Here is a 19,596-nt window from a genome sequence, read left to right on the forward strand (position 1 = left end):
GTGGAGCCATAATTAAATAGGAGCATTCTTAGGCCTGCTTTTTGAAATTTAAATTGAAACTTCAGTGACATGTTTTGCTGTTTACTAATTTAAAGCTATCTTTAAAAGAGCTGTAGGAGGTGCTTTTTTGAAGGGGGCAGAGCAGGACAGGATTTTTATTTTTTTATATACTGCTATTGTTTTAAATTTGCTAATCAGAAGAAAGAAAAAAAATTACAGTGCATTTAAAGACTTAAAGAGCACTGCCAGAAATAGAGGTAATTAAATTAGCTGGTGCTAAAATTTTTTATTATATATAGGTATAAGAAACAGGGTTATTGGTTACTTTATAAATGTCAATCTGACTAGGACACTAGGAATCCTCTGGCCAATCAGATGACTAACCTAATTCTCCATTTTCTGGTAGTCGAAGATATTTGTTAATTACATAAGGACACTATAGAACAAAATGATCCACCTTATCAAGGAAATTATAAATAGCAAGATTTCTCTTTCCTGTGTTTACTTGCTTTGTCCTCCTTCAAACTGTCCCATATGTCCACCTCAAGACTGAGCTAAAGCCCACGTTTGCTAAGCCATGGGGGAACCAGAGGTCTGTTTTAACTGTCGTGCTTGTCTGTGGCCTCTCCAGAACACTCCTAAAAGGTCATGAACCTTTCACTGTTCTCTCATGCGTGTGCAGTTGCAGTTTTATAACTGGAGGCCATGAGTATTAGATACCTTCAGGGCCCAAAGCCTCCCCCACTTACTTCTTACTGCCTTCTAGAATGAACATGCCAGCCTGTATAGGTTAAACAAGTTATGTAAATATCCTTCCCAGAGATTTAGGGGAAGGAAGCCATACACAGGAGAGTGTGGCCTTTCCACTTGAAGGTCACATGAGAAGATAACATGCAATCATTGTTAAAGGAGAGGGCAATCATTGCTCTAGGAGAGGGCACTTTGCAATGGCCTCCTGCCCTCTGAGCAGTCCCACCTCTCAGGCCCCCTGTGCTTCAAGACTCAGGCTGAAAATCATTGCTCCTCAATGGGTAAATCCTGTGTTTGTCTTCAGGAACAGACTTTGCTCTGGTTTCCTCTGGGCATATAGGTCTTGGGAAGTACCCTGGGAATCAGATGGAATTAATGTTTCTGCTGCCTTATCCTTACAGGAATTAGAGAGGGCTGGTGGGATGGTGTTGGAGAATTTATGATGATAAACACGGGTCCACACTGATGTTTTAGTGCAAGTTTTCTATCTCTCTACAAAGAAGAACTACAACTCTGTTGGTTCCTTTATTAGTTGATCAAAGATGACAATGCAGATGTTTTGTGTTGTAAATGTAAAAGAAAAAAAAAAAGATGAACAAGCAAAAAACAAAAGTAAAACCAAACACAAAGTTTTACCCCAACTGGATTCAGCAAAAAGGTACCAGAATGACCTTCACTCATGAAAAGTCTGTTAAGTCTATTAGTTCTTCCTTCAGCAAGAACACAGGCTGAAAAACTTAAACCTTATCACTAGGATCCACATTCATTCTTTCCATTTTCTCCTCTCCAATTTCCCCTTTGAACTGGCTCACTCCATGGGAAGAGAAAGTTGTGGGACTGTCAAAGGAAAATTGTAGGGGATGGAGCTAAGCAGTCAAGGAAAATTTCATTCAAAACTAAACTGCACTAAAACAAAAGCTAGGAGGGTTGTTTTTTTTTTTTTTTTAAATAAGCTCTTGTGGGAGCTGGTGGATGTTTTAGAGAACTATATAATCAGGCCACTTGTGTCCGCTAATTAACTCATGGAAGCTATGTTCCTACCCTTCCAGAGAGATGAGACAGGAGCTGTATCTTTCTTGAAAATTTAGGTGATTACATATCAAAAAGATTTCTCCCAAGAACTCAAGTCAAACATTCCTGGGATATAAAACTGGCAGAACAGTCAAAAGATTCCCATCTCAAAGGAGCAGAGAAAATATGTACAGTTGAAAGTTATCTAAGATAGATGCTTAAAGGTATCTAAGATAGATGCTTAAAGCAAAGGAGATCAGAGGCCAATAGTTCAGAGAGCTGCCTAAAGTTTAGTTAAGCCCAGAGGAACTCCTTGGTTAGAGTGAATCCCAAATGAGAATCAGACTTTGGAAGAACTGGTATTGAAGATCTGCAATCAATAGGTCATTGATTCTTAAATCAAGAAGGTAATCACAGCTTCTGCAGTATGAACTTATTTTGAGGAAAGACAGTTGCCCAAAAAGCAAGGCTCTGGTAAAGCCTTTAGAACAACGCCTTTCCATTATTGTATTGGGTCTCTGTGGTTCTCTCCTTAGCAGCTAAACATTCCAGATTTTCTCTAAGACACAGATTAAGGAAAATTATGTTAAAAAGCAAGCCAAACTGAATCAAATTGATTTGATTTAGATACTATCATTACCTTAGTGAGTCCAGATATTTTGGAAAGGACTTTGTTCTGCTGTCCTGAAGTTGCTTGCTTAGAGCTCCTGACCCATGGCCATTATTGGCCATTAACATGGATCTCTTTGTTTTGTGCCAACTTTGAAGACTAATATTTTGACCAAGGATCCCAAGGTGTAGCTCTGAAAATTCAATCTCCTAGGCACTGTTCTCAGAGAATGCACATGTCTCTGCTAGTTGAGGGGCTTCCCTGTGTCTTTAGAAAAGCTTATTTCTCCATATTACATTACTTCTCTGCTAAGCTGAGCAGAAGTCTCATTTCTGACCTCAGAAAGATGTCACAGCCTAATTCCATACAGGAGAAGCTGATGTGATCTTTTAACACAAGAGATTGATTGCTCTTCCAACTAGGGAAAGGGGAGGAGACAAGTTTTTTTTTTTTTTAATTTCATTAAAATTCCTATAACAATGAGAACAGGATAGAAATTAACACTTCTATAAATTATCCTTCTACATATTTTTTAATGCCTTCTTTCTCTTTTACCCAGGAAATGACTCTGGCTTCAATTAAATTATTTTGATTTATATTTTCTCTCTGAAAGAAGTGGATAGGATAGGATGTGGTGGAAGGAATTTATCCCACCATTTATAGTAATGTGATTACACAGTTTATTTTACATTAAGTAGGACCATTTCATACTGCTAAATTTGCACTTTGGATCCCATCTTATAAAATTAAATTTTATCATGTAGATTAAGTGCCTTCGCTAAAGAATATGTTTAGGTTAATCTGATAACGTTCTAAGGTTTTCTAACTCTTTCTGTATACACTTGTTTTTAGATCTCAGAGAGAAATGCAAGATAGAATTTAGAAAATTAAGATAGAGCAAGTATGAATTAAAGAGCGAAGGGGAAAATATGGGAGAGAAAATCATATTACTATTAAAGTATTCCACATTTTGGGGAAAAGATAGCAAAATGTTACAAAAGTAGGTTAATGGTAAGAAAGACGGTCTAATGGCCAAATGACATGTGAAAATACCGAATGAGAATGAATTTCCCTGTATTTGAAAATAGGATTCATAAGATTGTGAATAGGACACACTAGAATATAGAACTATAAGTTGCTTTTAGATGTGTTGTCATGCATTGGTTGGTTGTTCTTGCATTGTGAGTGTATAATTTATCATTTTTCTTGAATCACGATAGGTGATCAATACATGCTGTGAAACAGAAGTTTCTTTTCTATGCATCTTTAATTTTTTGTCTTTGTTAATGAATTTTATTTTTTTTTTTTTTTAAAGACTTATTTATTTATTTATGCAAGCACTGGGTACAGTCAGAAGTGTGGGAGGGTGAGAGAATTCACCAGAGCCAGAGCGGGGAGCAGAACAGGCAGAGTGATGAAGTACACTGCTGAGGGGAGCAGCGGGCAGCAGGAGAGGTCTGAGCGCCATGTGGGACCCTCCTCCGGTGGCCGGGGAGCAGCCTGGGATCGAACCGGCGCCACAGAGGCTGTGGGCAGCTTCGCAACCCAGCGCTCAATCGCTGCACCACCGGGGAGGCCCTGTTAATGAATTTTAATCATGCCAATCTCCACTTTTAAGGGTACACTCATTTTGCTTTAATCTGTAGCAGGTATAGCAGACTTTGGGACTCAGAAAATAAAGGAAATGTATATTTTATAGCATGCAGATTCTTTAAAGAGCATCTGTTATTCATGGTATCCTTGAAATAAATTCCTCAGATATCCAAGTGTCTATTGTAGGTTGAGATCTTCCTCTTCCATCCAAATTGAGGTAAGGATGCTTTTCTATGAATTTTTTAAGAAAAAAAATGGGAATTTAAAATCTCACATTTATCCTTTAATAATATGTATAAAAGGAGACATTTTGAGAAATTCACATTATCCATGCTTATTTCAAATCTAGGCAGTATCAAGTCTTCAGGAACATTATGGGATCTGGAGGACAGTAGATTTATCCCCAATAATACAGGAAGACTAGTGTCCTCTTGCCAATTCCTATTTCATCTAAAATGTTTTTCCTAACTCTCCTTACTTTTAGTTTAAGTGTTTTATATAACAACTATGTTTGCTTTGCTATAATATTTTTTTGCCAGAATTATTCTGTATTTTGTGAGTCATTGTTGTCAATGTTTCTACAAAAAAAATCCTCAATAAATGTTTAAATGCCAATATTTTAGTTTAAATCTACTTGGAATAATCTAACATCTCTATTTTTCCAATGGTTAGTGAAGAGCATTGAGTATAAACTAATAAAAAGAATAGTACTACAACTTTTCCAAGAGTTTAGAGCATGTGCTAAGCATCTCTTTTGTTGGCAAAATTCTACAAAGAGTTGATCTTTGTAGATCTTTTTTGATCTTTGTTGATCTTTTTTTCAGAAACTATTGGAGGAAATAGGATAAATAATGTCAATTTTTTGATATTTGAGAGGTTTACAATCTAGGAGAGAGACACTGTGTGTTTTATTCCTCCACACCAAGCAGTTCTGAAACATCAACAGGGTGATCTACAATTTAACTCAATTCTAACACTATGTAGAGATAAATCCAGCCCCACAGGTAGAGTACTGGTTCCACATTCAGATACAATTGCAAGTGATAGGTTGACTTTAGCTACAGCTTCTTCTTCTTTTTTTTTAAATATGTATTTACTTATGCATACAAGAGCTGGGGTACAGGCCAGAGATGCAGGGTGTTAGAGGATTCATCAGAGACAGAGTGGGGAACAGAACAGGCAGACTGACTGAAATACACTGCTGAGGGGAGCAGCGGGTGCGACAGGAGAGGTCGCATGCCTCTCCATGCGGGACCCTCATCTGCCGGTGAGGATCGAACTGGCACTGCAGAGGCTGTGGACAGCTTCACAGCGTGGCGCTCAACCGCCTGCGCCACCAGGGGAGGCCCTATCTGGTCTTTCTGATGAACAGCCCCCCATTGGAAATCATCCAGAGTCACCTCATTAAGAGGAAAAAACATTCCTGTCACCCAGGAATGTGAGAGAAATTGGGGTCCTGTGATAGAAACTGGGGTCTAGACCAAATATCAATATCAAAACAAAATATTCTCCTTGCACACCTCCATTTGTAAAAGTTTCAAAAGGCCTGTACCAGGAATTGGGGGCAGAGGCCAATGTATGTGTACACACACACACACACACACACCCCCCAAACAAACAAACAAAAAGATTGTTAATTAAATACCTGCTATTGGGCTGATCCACCTACAAGTAATTATAAACTCTGATTTACATTATAAAACAAAAGAAAAACTCAAAGACTCTAGAGATGGAAGAGGAAGACTAGACATAGAGAAGGGCATGGACTTGGAGAGTTTCTTCTTTTCCTGATTTCTATATTGAGGGTAAGACCTGAGTCTGCCAGCAAAATGTTCCATAGAGAATCCATTGTTTGGAGCATTTGAAAAACCAGAGTTCTTGACGAGAACCACTGAAAAGGAAGGCAGGAGAAACATGCCTTCCAAGAGAGCCGAACTGGAGGAGTCCAACCAGACTGAATCCAATGTCAGTTGTAATTTAAATTTGCATGTAAAAATATCATTATCTTAAAATTTTTTAAGGAGAAAAAAAGCCCTGTGAATTTGCTAAGAAGAGCTATATATTTGTTTCTAGCCCAAAGTCTAAGAAAACAGCGATGGGATAAAATTTTGTGGTATAAGGTAAATAAATGCTTGCTGTATCTATTTGTAATATTAGAACATCATTTTTCAATACATAGATCATGATAGTGAAAAATTAATCCAAAGTGTTTTCCAAAATACATTTAAAATTTGAGTTCTGGTGTAATAAACCTGTAACTCCTCATTTTTCTTCTTAAAAAAATTCCACCAGTGATTTGTGATGCTTTTAGTGAGGATGAATGCAACAGATCAGTTTACCATGTTATGGAGTTGATATTAAGAACATTTATCTTAAAATAACCTTTTGTCTGTTTGCCCAATGAACTGCTAATCTTAGGAAAATCTGATTATTCCATCCAGAGTTAGATTCAATTTAGTGGAGACAACCTTTGCTTCTAACTCAGGAGGCAGAACTGCTTCTCTCTTTTTACACTTATTTTCACTCATTCTTTATAGGTTCAAGGGCAAATTTAATTATTGTAATGCAATTGATCTTAAAGTTAATGGCAAGAATGGCCAAAACCTCTGTTGTACAATAGGTCATATTCCCTTATATTTATTTCACTACTCCTCAGTGTCTCTCACCTGTCATGTTTAGACAAAAAAAAAAAAAAATAATAGTGAAACTTTTGCGACCTTACAGCAAAGTCTGCAGATAATGTGATGGTGGGGGGCAGATAATCATGCTTAGATTTAGCTTAAAATATGAAAAACAATACTGGAGACAAATCAAACAAATATGAAAGACTTTCTAAAGTTCTGTCATTTTTTCTCATGGGGATAAAGACAGGCAAAATCTCGCTTCTACATGAAAACCAATCTCTGCATTTGTTAGGAACAAGGAGAACAGTTGTAAGCATCTTTTAGACATTCATTTTAGAGACTCAGTCCATCTTTGACAGACTAATTGCTTGTTCACTGAAGAAAAATCCTAACACCAGATAATGATCCCCTTTAGTTAAACAATTCCTCTTCTGGTGATGTCATCTACACTGGTGTTGGAAGGAGCTTCTGAAAAATGCTTTGCACTTAAAAGACACTTTCTCTCTGATGGAAACATTGATTTGTCCCCTGAGTCCCCATTAAAAAATAATAAAATAAATACTTGGTAGGTGACATTTAAGGAATGGCTGCATTTTCCCATCCATGTAGCTCATTGGTTTCAGAACCTTGGTTGCTTTATTTATAGTTTCTGCTTCATTCACTGTTAGACATCTGGGTACCACTGGCCTTTCAGTGGCCAGAGAGATGTGCCTCTTGAGCAATTTGCATTTTGTATGGAGATAACTGCTTTCTGAAGGATTATAAAACAAACCAAAGTTAGATTGCTGGGCACAATCAGAGATCATGAGTTAAGCAATGTTCAATGTAAACCTACTATTCTCTCAGTTTAAGGGTGGCTGTGGCTTCAATGATTGATGGGAGTAAATATGAGTTCTGGTTTGTGGTTTGATCTTACATATCATTTCATGGGGCCACATTTTTTTTTCCTTTTTTTATTTTTTAATTTATTTTTTATTTTTATTTTCCCCATACAATTGCAATCCCCTGATTTTGACCCCAATCCCTCCTTCCCCCCTCCCCACAAAGTGTGTCTCTGGTTCATAGTTGTTTGTCGATTTTGATTTTTTTCTTTCTTATAGTTATTCTTTTTCCTGGTCTCTTGTTTAGGTTTTCTAGATTCCTGTTATGAGTGAGACCATCCAGTATTTTTCTTTTTCTTTCTGGCTGCTTTCGCTGAGCATGATCCCTTCCAGCTCCATCCATGTTGCTGCAAATTGCATGTGTTTATCTTTTTTGAATGCCGAGCAATATTCCATTGTGTGTATGTACCACATCTTCTTGATCCAGTCATCTATTTTTGGGCATTTGGGTTGTTTCCAAAGCTTTGCTATTGTAAACAGTGCTGCTATAAACATAGGGGTGCAGGTGCTCTTTGGGATTAATGTTTCTTTGTCCTTTGGTTAAATACCTAGGAGTGGAATTGCTGGATCATATGGAAGCTCTATCTTTAGTAGGTTGAGGAATCTTCACACAGCTTTCCACAATGGTTTGACCAGTTGCACTCTCACGGGGCCCCATTTTAACAGCAGTCTTCACATTGAAAGTATCTGAAAAGACAGCAACAGGAAAGGAAGGCTTTAGAACACATGTGCTATTTGGATCTCTTAAAAAGATATTGGAAAAGTTATTGTGAAGGAAGAGAAGAGTAATATCAATAGTAGATAGGGTTGTTGACTGTATAACTGAGGAATGATCATGTAAGAGATGGCATCTATGTTATTCCAGACAGTGGAACTAGAACCAACAAATGAATATTGCTAGAAAGGAATTCCCTTATCAATGTAACAAAGAACTTCCTTTCCATCTGTTGTAAATGCTTAAGAGAATATGAATTCACTGTTTCTCAATATATTTATGAAGTTAGCAAAATATCTTTCAGAGATATCTTTGATACTTTCATTCATTGGAAGACTAAACATTTTTCTTTCATCTCTTTGAGTTTTGACATCTAGTTTATCTGGCTTATGTTTGAGTTCAAGGCAGGCATTATAAAGCAGCCTTGGATACAATCTCTACAACATTTACCTTAAAGAAGAGATTGGTGTTAATTGATAAGTAAAGAAACACAGTGCCTTTCTCAAAGATCCAGTAGAAACACTGATGCCGTCCTGATCTCAATCGAATTCTTATTCCAAATATGACACAGTGGCTTTTACTGGGTCCCAAATTAGAATTTAGAGGTGATACTGAGTAACACCAATTTCAGGACCTTGGTTGCTTTACTTATATTCACAGGAGTAAAATGCAAGACAAAAAAAAAAAAAAAACCTTAAAAGATTTCTGCAATTAATTATGCTTTATTTTGAGAACACATTTGTTTTCAGAACAGACTCCCCCATTATGTTTCAGTACTTCCTTCATAGTATATATTACTAGCCACCTTTTCTTTCATTAGATCCTGCAGTTTATAATTTTCTGAACAAGCATTTACAGTGTTAGCATATCAGATAACATGTTTATAAAAGTTGTTAAAAACAAGTTGTTATAAGACTGCAGCATATGTTGAGAGTGTTTAAGAGGCAGTAAGTAAGTAAAAACAATAAAGGTGATTTCTGATGGTAAGAGTTGTTCTGAAGAAAATAAATGAAAAAAAACAAGTATAAGACTTGTGATACACTACACTTACTGATGTGGAGTGAGAAGGAAATTTTGCTTTGGGGAAGTACATTAGTTAGGGTTCTCCAGATAAATCTATCTCTATTCTGTGTCTCTATTTCTGTCTCTATCACTATCTCTATTTATATCCTCAACTAGATCTGTGCCTGTATAGATAAATAGGTGAGAGAAAGGAGAAAGATGGATATTCTAAGGAATTGGTTGAAACAACTATAGAGAAAGTGAAAATCTGAATGGTGAACCATAACGTTGGAGAACCAGGGAAGAGTTAACAGTGAGGTTCAAATCTAAAGACCATCAGGTTGGAAACCAGTGTGTCTCTGCTCCGTCTGAGTGTTGTCTGCTGTGGAACTCCTTCCTGCCCAGGCTAGATCAACCTGTTGTTCTTTCAGTAGTTCTGTTGATTGGATGGAACCTACCTGGTAGAGACTGATCTGCTTTACTCAGAGTCCACTGTTTAAAATGTTAATTTTGGGCCTCCCTGGTAGTGCAAGGGGTTAAGAGCAATCCACAGCCTCTGCAGCATGAGTTCCATCTGCGGCCAGCCAGAGAGCACATGGCGAGGCAGAGCTCTCCTGTCTCTGGTGAATCCTCTCACCCCACTGCATCTCTGGCCTGAACCCCAGCTCTTGTATGCATAAATAAATAAATTTTAAAAAAAATGTTAATTTTATGTCAAAATACCCCACAGAAACATCCAGAATTTTTTTTGATTAACTATATTGGCACTGTGGCCCAAATGGACACATAAATTTAAACATCATAGGAAGTGGCATTTAACTGAAAAATCAAACCATAGATATAGAGCCAAAAGAATGACAAGTGTTTTGTGTTTAGGAACAGAATGAAAGCCAGCATGACTGGTGTGTAGTGAGGGGGCTAAGAAATTATGGAGAAAGTGTGGGAGGGTATGTAGAGGAAAACTGTGCAAGAAATCATTTTAAACTTTGGCTATCAGATACATATGGAGAGTGTTAAAGAAGCTTCTGGAAGTGTAGCCAAAATATCAGTAAGTTCCCCATATCATTAACATTGGAAGTGAATGGAAGAAATCTGTGCTAAGGCTTTATTCTAACAAAAAAAAAGGTGTCCCTTGGAAGTTTTAAAATGAGAAGGTGGTTGTTAAGTTCCATTAAAAAAAAATTCTCTGTGGAAGAATTCTGGTACCCAGAATGATGGCATTCTCTTTCTGATAACACTCATGAAGCTGAACAAAACACTGAAAACTAGAAAGCTCAAGGTACTGGGGAGCAAACCAAAGCAATCAGAAAATGCAGGTGGTCTGATCTCCCCCCAAAAGTGATTTTTCACATGCACACACACACACACACACACACACACACACACACACACCCCTTTACCTCTGAGGGCATATCTCAGTAGTTATAGTGAAATTTGGTGAATAGTCAAAGAGAAAAGGGCAGTTTTATTGCCCAGAGGGAAAGGTGAATGTAATTTTGGACTGCAAGAAAGTGCAGAATTACAGAGGGGAGTCATTCTGGACAAGAGCTATAGAAAAGGAAACACTAAATCTATTTATGTACCTCGATTATCTGCTCAACTGAGTCCTGCCTGCCTAGAGCTGTCCATGAGTCTTAGCATTTGACCAGGCAGATAAGGAGAACAGAAGATTTAACTGCTGCATGCAGCACAGGCACGTGAGTTTAGGGTTTGAATCTAGCTAAAAAATACCAGTTGGGGAAACCTCTGGATTTCCGTTAAAACCCTGTAATGACCACAGCACAAGAGCACAAATGGTGTTGCAGAACTATGGACATTACCCTCTAGCTATGGACAAAACTAAAAAACATTTGCCATAACACAAAGTAAAACAAACTTCAAGGCAATCCACTAACAATTTAACTGCTGACAAGGAAACAAATAGACACAATTCAAATGAAGATAAAATCCAGAGTTGTATCGATATATCATTTGCATTCCCCAGTGTACAGTAAAAATTACTAGACCTGACAAGTAAGAGAATTTCTATCCTTAGTTTAAAAATAAGTAATCCAGGGCCTTTCTGGTGGCACAGGGGGTTGAGCACAGCTCTGTGAGGCTGTCCACAGCCTCAGCAACGTGGGTTCGATCCCAAGCCAGGGAGCTACCCACATGGCACAGCAGACCTCTCCTGGCTCTCTTGCTGCTCCACTCAGCAGTGTACTTCTGTCTATCTGCCTGTTCTGTTCCCTGCTCTGTCTCTGGTGGATCCTCTCATCTCCCACACCTCTGGCCTGTACCCTGTTATTGTAATCATAAATAAATAAATCTTTAAAAAAAAAGTAATCCATGGAAGCAGACTAAATGACAAAAAGGTAAAACTAGCAGAGAGTAACTTTAAAACAGGTGGATATAAATACAGAATTTAAGGGAAAGGTGATCATGATGGGGATTCCCAAGAGAAATGGAACTATGAAAAAAATAAGTGAAAATTCTAAAACTGAGAATTACATTATCTGGATTGAGAATTTTACTTTATGACTAAACAGAAAGTGAGCTTTAAGTAAGGTCAATAAAACATTTTCAATATGAAAGACAAGCTCACTCATAGTCTCCGTATCTTTTTGGAAAATATTAAGCATCTATTTGATGTTCTTAAAGATCAGGAGATGAAGAATGGGATGGAAAGCACTTAATGTGATAAAGACCAGTGGTTCCCAAATTTATTAAGAACTACCTAAAATATTAGCAAAAAAACCCCACAAATAAATATACTGTAGTGTTTATAACGTATATATCAAACTTAACCATCATGGGTCATGGAATGGGGTTGGTACTAAACTGTTACAGAGTTCTTTTATTGTCGCTGATGGAATAAAAACAAGATTGATACCTTCATACTGTAATAAGTTAAGAATAAATGTTGAGGGCCTCCTGGTGGCACAGATGGTTGAGCGCATTACTGTGAGGCTGTGTGGGTTCAATCCTGGCTGGCTGGGGAGATGCCCACATGAAATACAGCAGTGTATTTCAGTCAGTCTGCTTGTTCTGCTCCCCACTCTGTCTCTGGTGAATCCTCTCACCCTTCCACACATCTTGCCTGTACCCTGGTTCTTGTATGAATAAATAAATCTTAAAAAAAAACATGTTGAAAAGTCAAGAGAAACATTAAAAATGAGGGAAAATGTGTGCATGTATGGGTGTGTGTATAAATCCAGTATAAGAATTAAAATGGAGTAATAAAATCTAACTCCAAAGGAAGCAGAGACAAGGGAGTGGAGGAATAACAAAGACTTATGCAAACCAAATAGTTAAACCCAACTATATTAATAATTTTATTAAAAATAAATGAATTACTCAGTTAAAAAGAATTGTCAAACTAAAAATAATATGACTAAAATATGTGTTATCTATAACAAACGCACTTTAAAACTCAAGTGACAAGGTAAAAGTAAAGGAATGGAAAAAGATATCTTCTTCAAAATGCAAGGATAAGAAAATTAAGTGGCTTCAACAATATCAGACAAATAGACTGCAAAGTAAGGATATTATTAGAACTAATAAAAGGAATCAGTTCATCAGGAAGTCACAATAATCAAAAACATTCAGGATCTAATAGCAGAACTTTCTATATATTAAATATCTATATATTAAATATATCTATTTAAATGACTAGAACTATAGAGAGTAATACATAAATTTGTAGTCATAGTTGATGATTTTAACACCCTCTCTTAGTAATTGACATAACAATTAGAGCAAAAAAATCAGTAAAAGGCACAGGAGATCTGATCAATGCTATCAACTACCTTGATCTAATAGGCATTTTACAGGTCATTGAAAATCAAAGTGCAGAATCACATTCTTTTCATGTGTGCATGGGACAGTCATCAAGATAGACCTATGGTGAGTGGTGAGTCAATGAATGCCTTAATAAAAAGGTGTATGCTTGAATTAGAAAAGAATAAATGTTTAAAACTTGATGTCTATGCTTACATCTAATGAAGCTGGATATTAAAAAAAATCAGAATACATAGCCACAAGTAAATAACTTAAATAAGAGCAGAAATGAAAGAGAAAAGAAAAGAAATGATAGAGAAAATTACAGTAAGAGATAGGTCTTTGCAAAGATAACATTGCTAAACCTCAAAGGTTTTTGAAAATAAGGTCTAGGAAAATAAGAGACAAAAAAACCATAACAAAATTTTAAGCAGGGAGTCATTATAGATTATATAGATGACAAGGATATAATAAAGAAAAGATAAAAACAGGTACCAATAAATTTGAAATTTTAGATTTAATGAAAAAAACCTTTATAAGCTTTCTTATAAAAGCTTATAAAGAAAATTTCAGATAGTTTCTGTTAATTCTGGCAAACATTTAGGAAAGAAACAATGTTAATCTCAAACATTTTTTTTTTTACAAAAAATAGAGGAATAACACATCCCCCAAAACTAACAGAACCTAGATGTCAAACATTGACAAGAAAATTATAAGAAAAGAAATTACAGACCAGCATATGAACATAAAGCCAATATACTTTTTTAAACTCAGCAGTATTCAAAAGCAATGTACACGACCAAGTGTTTCATCCAAGATTACAAGGAACAGAGGCTTAGTTTAACAGTTGAAAAATATCAATTTAATTCACTATAGAAATAGAATACAGGAGGAAAAAAAATCACACACTCTCAATTGGTGGAGAAAAAACATTTGACAAAATTGAATCCATTCAAGGTTTTAAAAAATATAGAGCAGACAGAACAGTACGGAACCTCTTTAATCTGACAAAAGTCATCATCTAAACTCAAAGAGAACATCACACCTGAGGGTAAAATTTTGAAAATTTTCTTATTGAGAGCAGTGGGAATTGGCAATAATGCAAGGATGTCTGGTCACCCCACATTTGCCCATGTTGTGCTTAAGGTCCTCACTGGTGTGGTAATGTGAGGGGAACAAGAGGAAGACAAGAATTTGGAAAAGAAAAGGTAATGTTTGTTGCTCAGAGATGAGCAATAGTTTATAAGACACATTAAAATGTACCAAATCACTGCTAGACTGCAAATATAAAGGCCACAATATACAAAGTTATTACATAAAACTGTTTTTAAGCACTTAGCAACAGCAAAGAATTGGAAAATGAAATTTTAAATGTTCTATTTCAATCACATCAAAAAGCATAAAATTTTTAAGAATAATTGAGCAACCACATGCAACACTTCTGCAGAGAAAAGAGAAGACGTTATTTTTTTTAGATTTTTTTACCCATGCACACAAGAGCTGGGACACAGGCCAGAGGTGCAGGGGGCAAGAGGACTCACCAGAGACAGAGTGGGGAACAGAACAGGCAGACTGACTGAAACACATTGCTGAGGGGAGCAGCGGGGGAGCCAGGAGAGGTCTGCTGTGCTGTGTGGGTTGCTCCCTGGAGAGCTGAAGATTGAACTCATGCTGCAGAGGCCATGGTTAGCCTCATAGGTTGCTTCTTAACCCCCTGCACCATCAAGGAGGCCCCAGAAGACATTATTTTTTTAAAGATTTGTTTATTTATACAAGAACTGGGGTACATGCCAGATGCGCGGGAGGGTGAGAGGATTCACAAGAGACAGAGCGGGGAACAGAACAGGCAGAATGACGAAATACACTGCTGAGGGGAGCAGAGGGCGAGACAGGAGAGGTCTGCTGCACCATGTGGGACCCTCGCCAACTGGCAGGGATCGAACCGGCACTGCAGGGGCTGTGGACAGCTTCACAGTGCTGCGCTCAACCGCCTGCACCACCAGGGGAGGTCCCCCAGAAGACATTATTGAAGGAAATTAGAGAACTAAATAAATGGAGACCAAAACAATCTTCATGGATTAGAAGATGCCTATTCTTCACAAAATCAATATAGATTCATAAAATCCCAACCCAAATATCTCTTTTTTAGTGGCATTGGCTTTGGAAAGACATTTGTTGTTTTATAGGAAAATAGAAATAGAGAAAACAATTCTGAAAAGAACGGAGTTGGCGGTCGAATCACACTACCTGACTTCAAGACTAACTAAAACTGTGGTCATGACAGTGTGATATTGGCTGAATAAAGAATGCAGAAAGGATACTACCTGTAGAGGGCCAACTGCTTTTCAACTAAGTCAATTCAGTGGTAAATGGAAGTTTTCCCCAGACTAAAGATATTAGGAATGTAAAAGGGAGTGTAGGAAATCTATGATTAAAAAGTACTGGGGAAACTAAGATTAAAAAAAATTATTTAAAATCCTGTCTCACTTTATGCACATAAAAATAGCACAATCCAAACCATAGAATGAAGCATAACAGCCAGTGTTATAAACTACCAAAGTGAAACATAAAAGATTAGCAACAACTTCTTGAATAATACACACACAGAAAAGCACTAACAATAAAGTATTTTTATAAAGGCAAAAAGGCTTCATGTAAATAACACCTCTGCTCAACAAGAGATAAGTGTCAAGGACATACTAGGCTAAGATGCTGGGAGGAAGATACAGAAGATACAGAAGTTACAAACACAGAGGGGCTATAGCTCAGTGGTAGAATATATGTAGAATGTACAAAGAATTCATATATCAAAAATATAGAGAATAGTAGTATAAAAATGGACAAAAAAATTTGAATGGACACATGTAAAAAGAAAATTTGATACAGGAGATCAATAAGTACATGCAAAGATACTCAACATCTTTCACTCAACTGGGAGCTGCAAATTAAAAGCAGAATGAAACAACATTCCACTTAGCCACTTCTGCCTTTAGAATGGTGACATAAAGACTAATCTCACCAAATATTAGGAAAGGATGTGGAGAAACGAGTTCTTTTGGGTTATTGGTGAGGTACAACCACTTTAGAAGTCTGTGTGGCACTTTCTAATAGTTAAATACACACTTATCATATGATCATATGATCTTGCCTTTCCAGTCCTAAGTATTTTTTTTTAAAGATTTTTTTTTTAATAAAGGCATGTTTTATTTATTTATTTGTTTGTTTGTTTGTTTGTTTGTTTTGTTTACACATGCACTGGGTACAGTCAGAAGCGCGGGAGGGTGAGAGAATTCACCAGAGCCAGAGCGGGGAACAGAATAGGCAGAAGGACCGAAGTATACTGCTGAGGGGAGCAGCGGGCGGCAGGAGAGGTCTGTGCGCCACGTGGGACCCTCCTCTGGTGGCCGGGGAGCAGCCGGGGATCGAACCGGCACTGCAGAGGCCACGGGCAGCTTCGCAACCCAGCGCTCAACCGCTGCGCCACCGGGGAGGCCCTCCAGTCCTAAGTATTTACCTAACAGACATAAAAACTTAAGCTTGCACTTAGACTTGTACCCAGATTTTCACTGTACCTTTATTCAAAATAAGAAACAATGGAATGCTCACCAATGAGAGAATAAATATACAAGCTGCTGTTCATTTACACAATGGAATTCTGCTCAGCAATAAAAGCAAATCAAGCACCAAAGCAAATCCATGCAAAAACATGGATGAGTTTCACAATCATTACACTGAGTGAAAGAAGTCTGCACATTGACCTGAAAAAGTACCTAACATATGATTTCTTTTATATGCACTCAAGAGCCTAGAAATTAATCTATATTGAGAAAACAGAACAGGGGCTGAGGAGCAGGCTGGAGATAGAGTGTGGTGAAAATATTTGATATATTGATTAGGAAGAGATTGTATTTATTGGAAATATTCGTATACTGCACTGTTATTGAATGTAAATTCAACCTCAATTTTTATGTAATGTTGTTAAAATCTAGATGTTAGGCTATTTCAGAAGTTCAGACAAAAGATGATGGTAAGTCAGACTGGTGTATTAGAAATGAAGCTGGGAGCAGGTATGTCAGAGATGTAGTTTGTAGATGAAACTGGCAGGTTGCTGAAGGGTTTGATTACAAGGAGTGGGAAATAATAAATATTCAGGGGTGCCACTGTGATTTTGGTAAGGGCTACAAGGGAAATGGCATTGCGTTTTCTGGAGGCTGTGAAGGAAAGGAACAGTCCTGGATAGGGGGTGCATGGTTGGTCTGCTGTACCCAGTAAGTTTGCAAAACCTCTTAGATATGCAAAGTACAGCTATCAAGCTAGAGCTTGGTTTTATCAGTCTGCCTTCAGTGAAGAAGTCAGGGCTGGGTGTATTCAGAGTCATCAGCCCAGAGATTGTATTTAAGGCATATGATTTTGAGATACAGAGTTGTCAGGTGTGTGTTGACAACTCAGGTATATGTGGTTGGATAGACACAATTCAATTAGATTCTCTGAAGATGTAATGTTTCCACTTTTTTTAATCTTTACAGCAGAATGTCTTGTAGAGTTTGTTCAGTGTATTGGCAAGTGAATGAATGAAAACATAGGCTTTTCTTCTCGAATTGGAAAAAGAAATGTCAAAAGCAAAACAATCATCTGGTAAGGCACTTCACAAAAAATGGATATGAGTATGCAAAATATATGCCAATATTTTTACTGACATAAATAAATAAATAGATATTATTTATTCTATGAGAATAACATGTCTTGTAATTTTGTTAGAAGTAGTAATTTTGCAACTTGAATAAAATCATGGTCTAGGTTCTGACTGTCATTTGAAAGGTGTGATTATGGGCAATTTGTTTAATGATACTGTTCTCTACTCTTTAAAAAAGATAATAATAGTAGTAGTAGTAGTAGTAGTAGTAGTAGTAGTAGTAGTAGTAATGATGATGATGATGGACAATGCAGTAGAGTTGTGTGCAGAGCAAAGGGAATGAGAAGCATAGGGCACTTTTTGAACGGTCATGAGAAATGTAAGTGTTGGCTGTCATGACATACTGCTTTTTGTTATTTATTATCACAGAGGAATCGTGAATCCTACCAGCCTCAAGTTTCAAAGCAATCTTGTTAAATTGTTACCTAAAATGATTATCAGGTCTCCTTGAATTTTAATTTTATGATTCCTTGGAAAAGTCCAGAAAGCATGCATCTTAAATGGAGGAATTTAATATAATCTAGGAGAACCTGAAGAGGAGTTATTTCCAAAAGGCAGTCCTCTAGTGAAATTCCACAAGCTATGTTAGATGGGGGTTGGGGGTTATCTACCTGTCAGACTGGCCTTGACTTGTAGACTGAACCCAAGCACTAGCAGGGAGGTTGGACCATGCAATCCTTTTCAATCCAGCTGTAGTTGTCAAGAATGTGGGTGAGTGGCTGGGAGAGAACATTTAGAGGGAAGAAAATGTAACAGGACCTGAACTTTGATATGCCAGCATTTAGGTTGTGAAAGGCAAATGCAACCTAAAAGAGACACAAGAAGGCAGAAAAGTAGGAGGCCCTAGGTTGTTTTTTTCAAAAAAGGGTAATATGTAATCACACTTTCTCCATCATTGAACCCTAGAAACATCTTTCTTTTTGCTCCTATCAACTACAGGTTTTATATTACTTGCAAGGTTGACTATTATAGCAAGGGAAACTAAATATTCAGGAGAGAACACACCATTTTTATTACCAAGATTGGGATCTCACCCTTCCTGATCATTCCTTAGCGTGAGTATCAGAGATTATGAAGATAACAATCTCAAGTTCACAATTACTGCTGGATACAACCACATAGAATTGTCTATGTTCTATCATGTTTTCACCAAAACAATGACAATTTCATATGTTTCAACCACTATGGGTTTATGGTATTGTCTATGATTTATGTTATCATAAAGTTTTGAAGATAATAAGAACTAGATTCAGAGGACACAAATTCTCTGCCAGACACACTGCTCAGTACATTTCCTTGTTTGTTCTTTGACATAATTCTTTGAATCTGTTCAAGAAGAGACGTGGTGGATTCTCCAGCTTGGTGTCCGATTCTACCCATATCCAAGGCATGGCGTCCTTGACTCTCTACAGTAATTCCTCTTCAGATTCTCTCACCCCAAGCATTTCTTTGCCTCTTTCCCTCTCCTCTTCTAGCCCCATCTTCTTCCTGCAATGACAGCCATTCTGCAGGAAGTTTTTCTTAAAGATACACATGGTACCTCACTTCTCCCTCATGTCAGAATTCCTTAAGAGATAGTCTGATGATGAATCATCTATAAGTGACAGTATAACCACTGAATATATTGCCAAACTTTGAGTTTGAAAATCACTGCCCAGGACATTACTTATTGTTGAAAGTTCTACAAAAACTATTAAAATTGTGAATGAGTATCTCTAGCTGTTTTCTATTGAGGCTACTCTCAAAGGTAATGAATGATATCAGCTAAGCAGCAACATATAATCAAGGCAGATTTTAGAAAATCATACTTAAACACAAATTAAGGAAAACAAAGAAATGTCAAATGAATGGCATGTGAATAAAGAAACCTGTCATGGGTGAGTAGAAATAACTGAAAAGCAGTGATAACATTATAATCAGGATGTCAACAGAGGAAAAAAATGCCATTTGTACAGGTG

Source organism: Talpa occidentalis, unplaced genomic scaffold (assembly GCF_014898055.3).
Source record: "Talpa occidentalis isolate TD23 unplaced genomic scaffold, MPIMG_talOcc4v2.1 talOcc4.11, whole genome shotgun sequence".
Taxonomy (NCBI): Eukaryota; Metazoa; Chordata; class Mammalia; order Eulipotyphla; family Talpidae; genus Talpa; species Talpa occidentalis.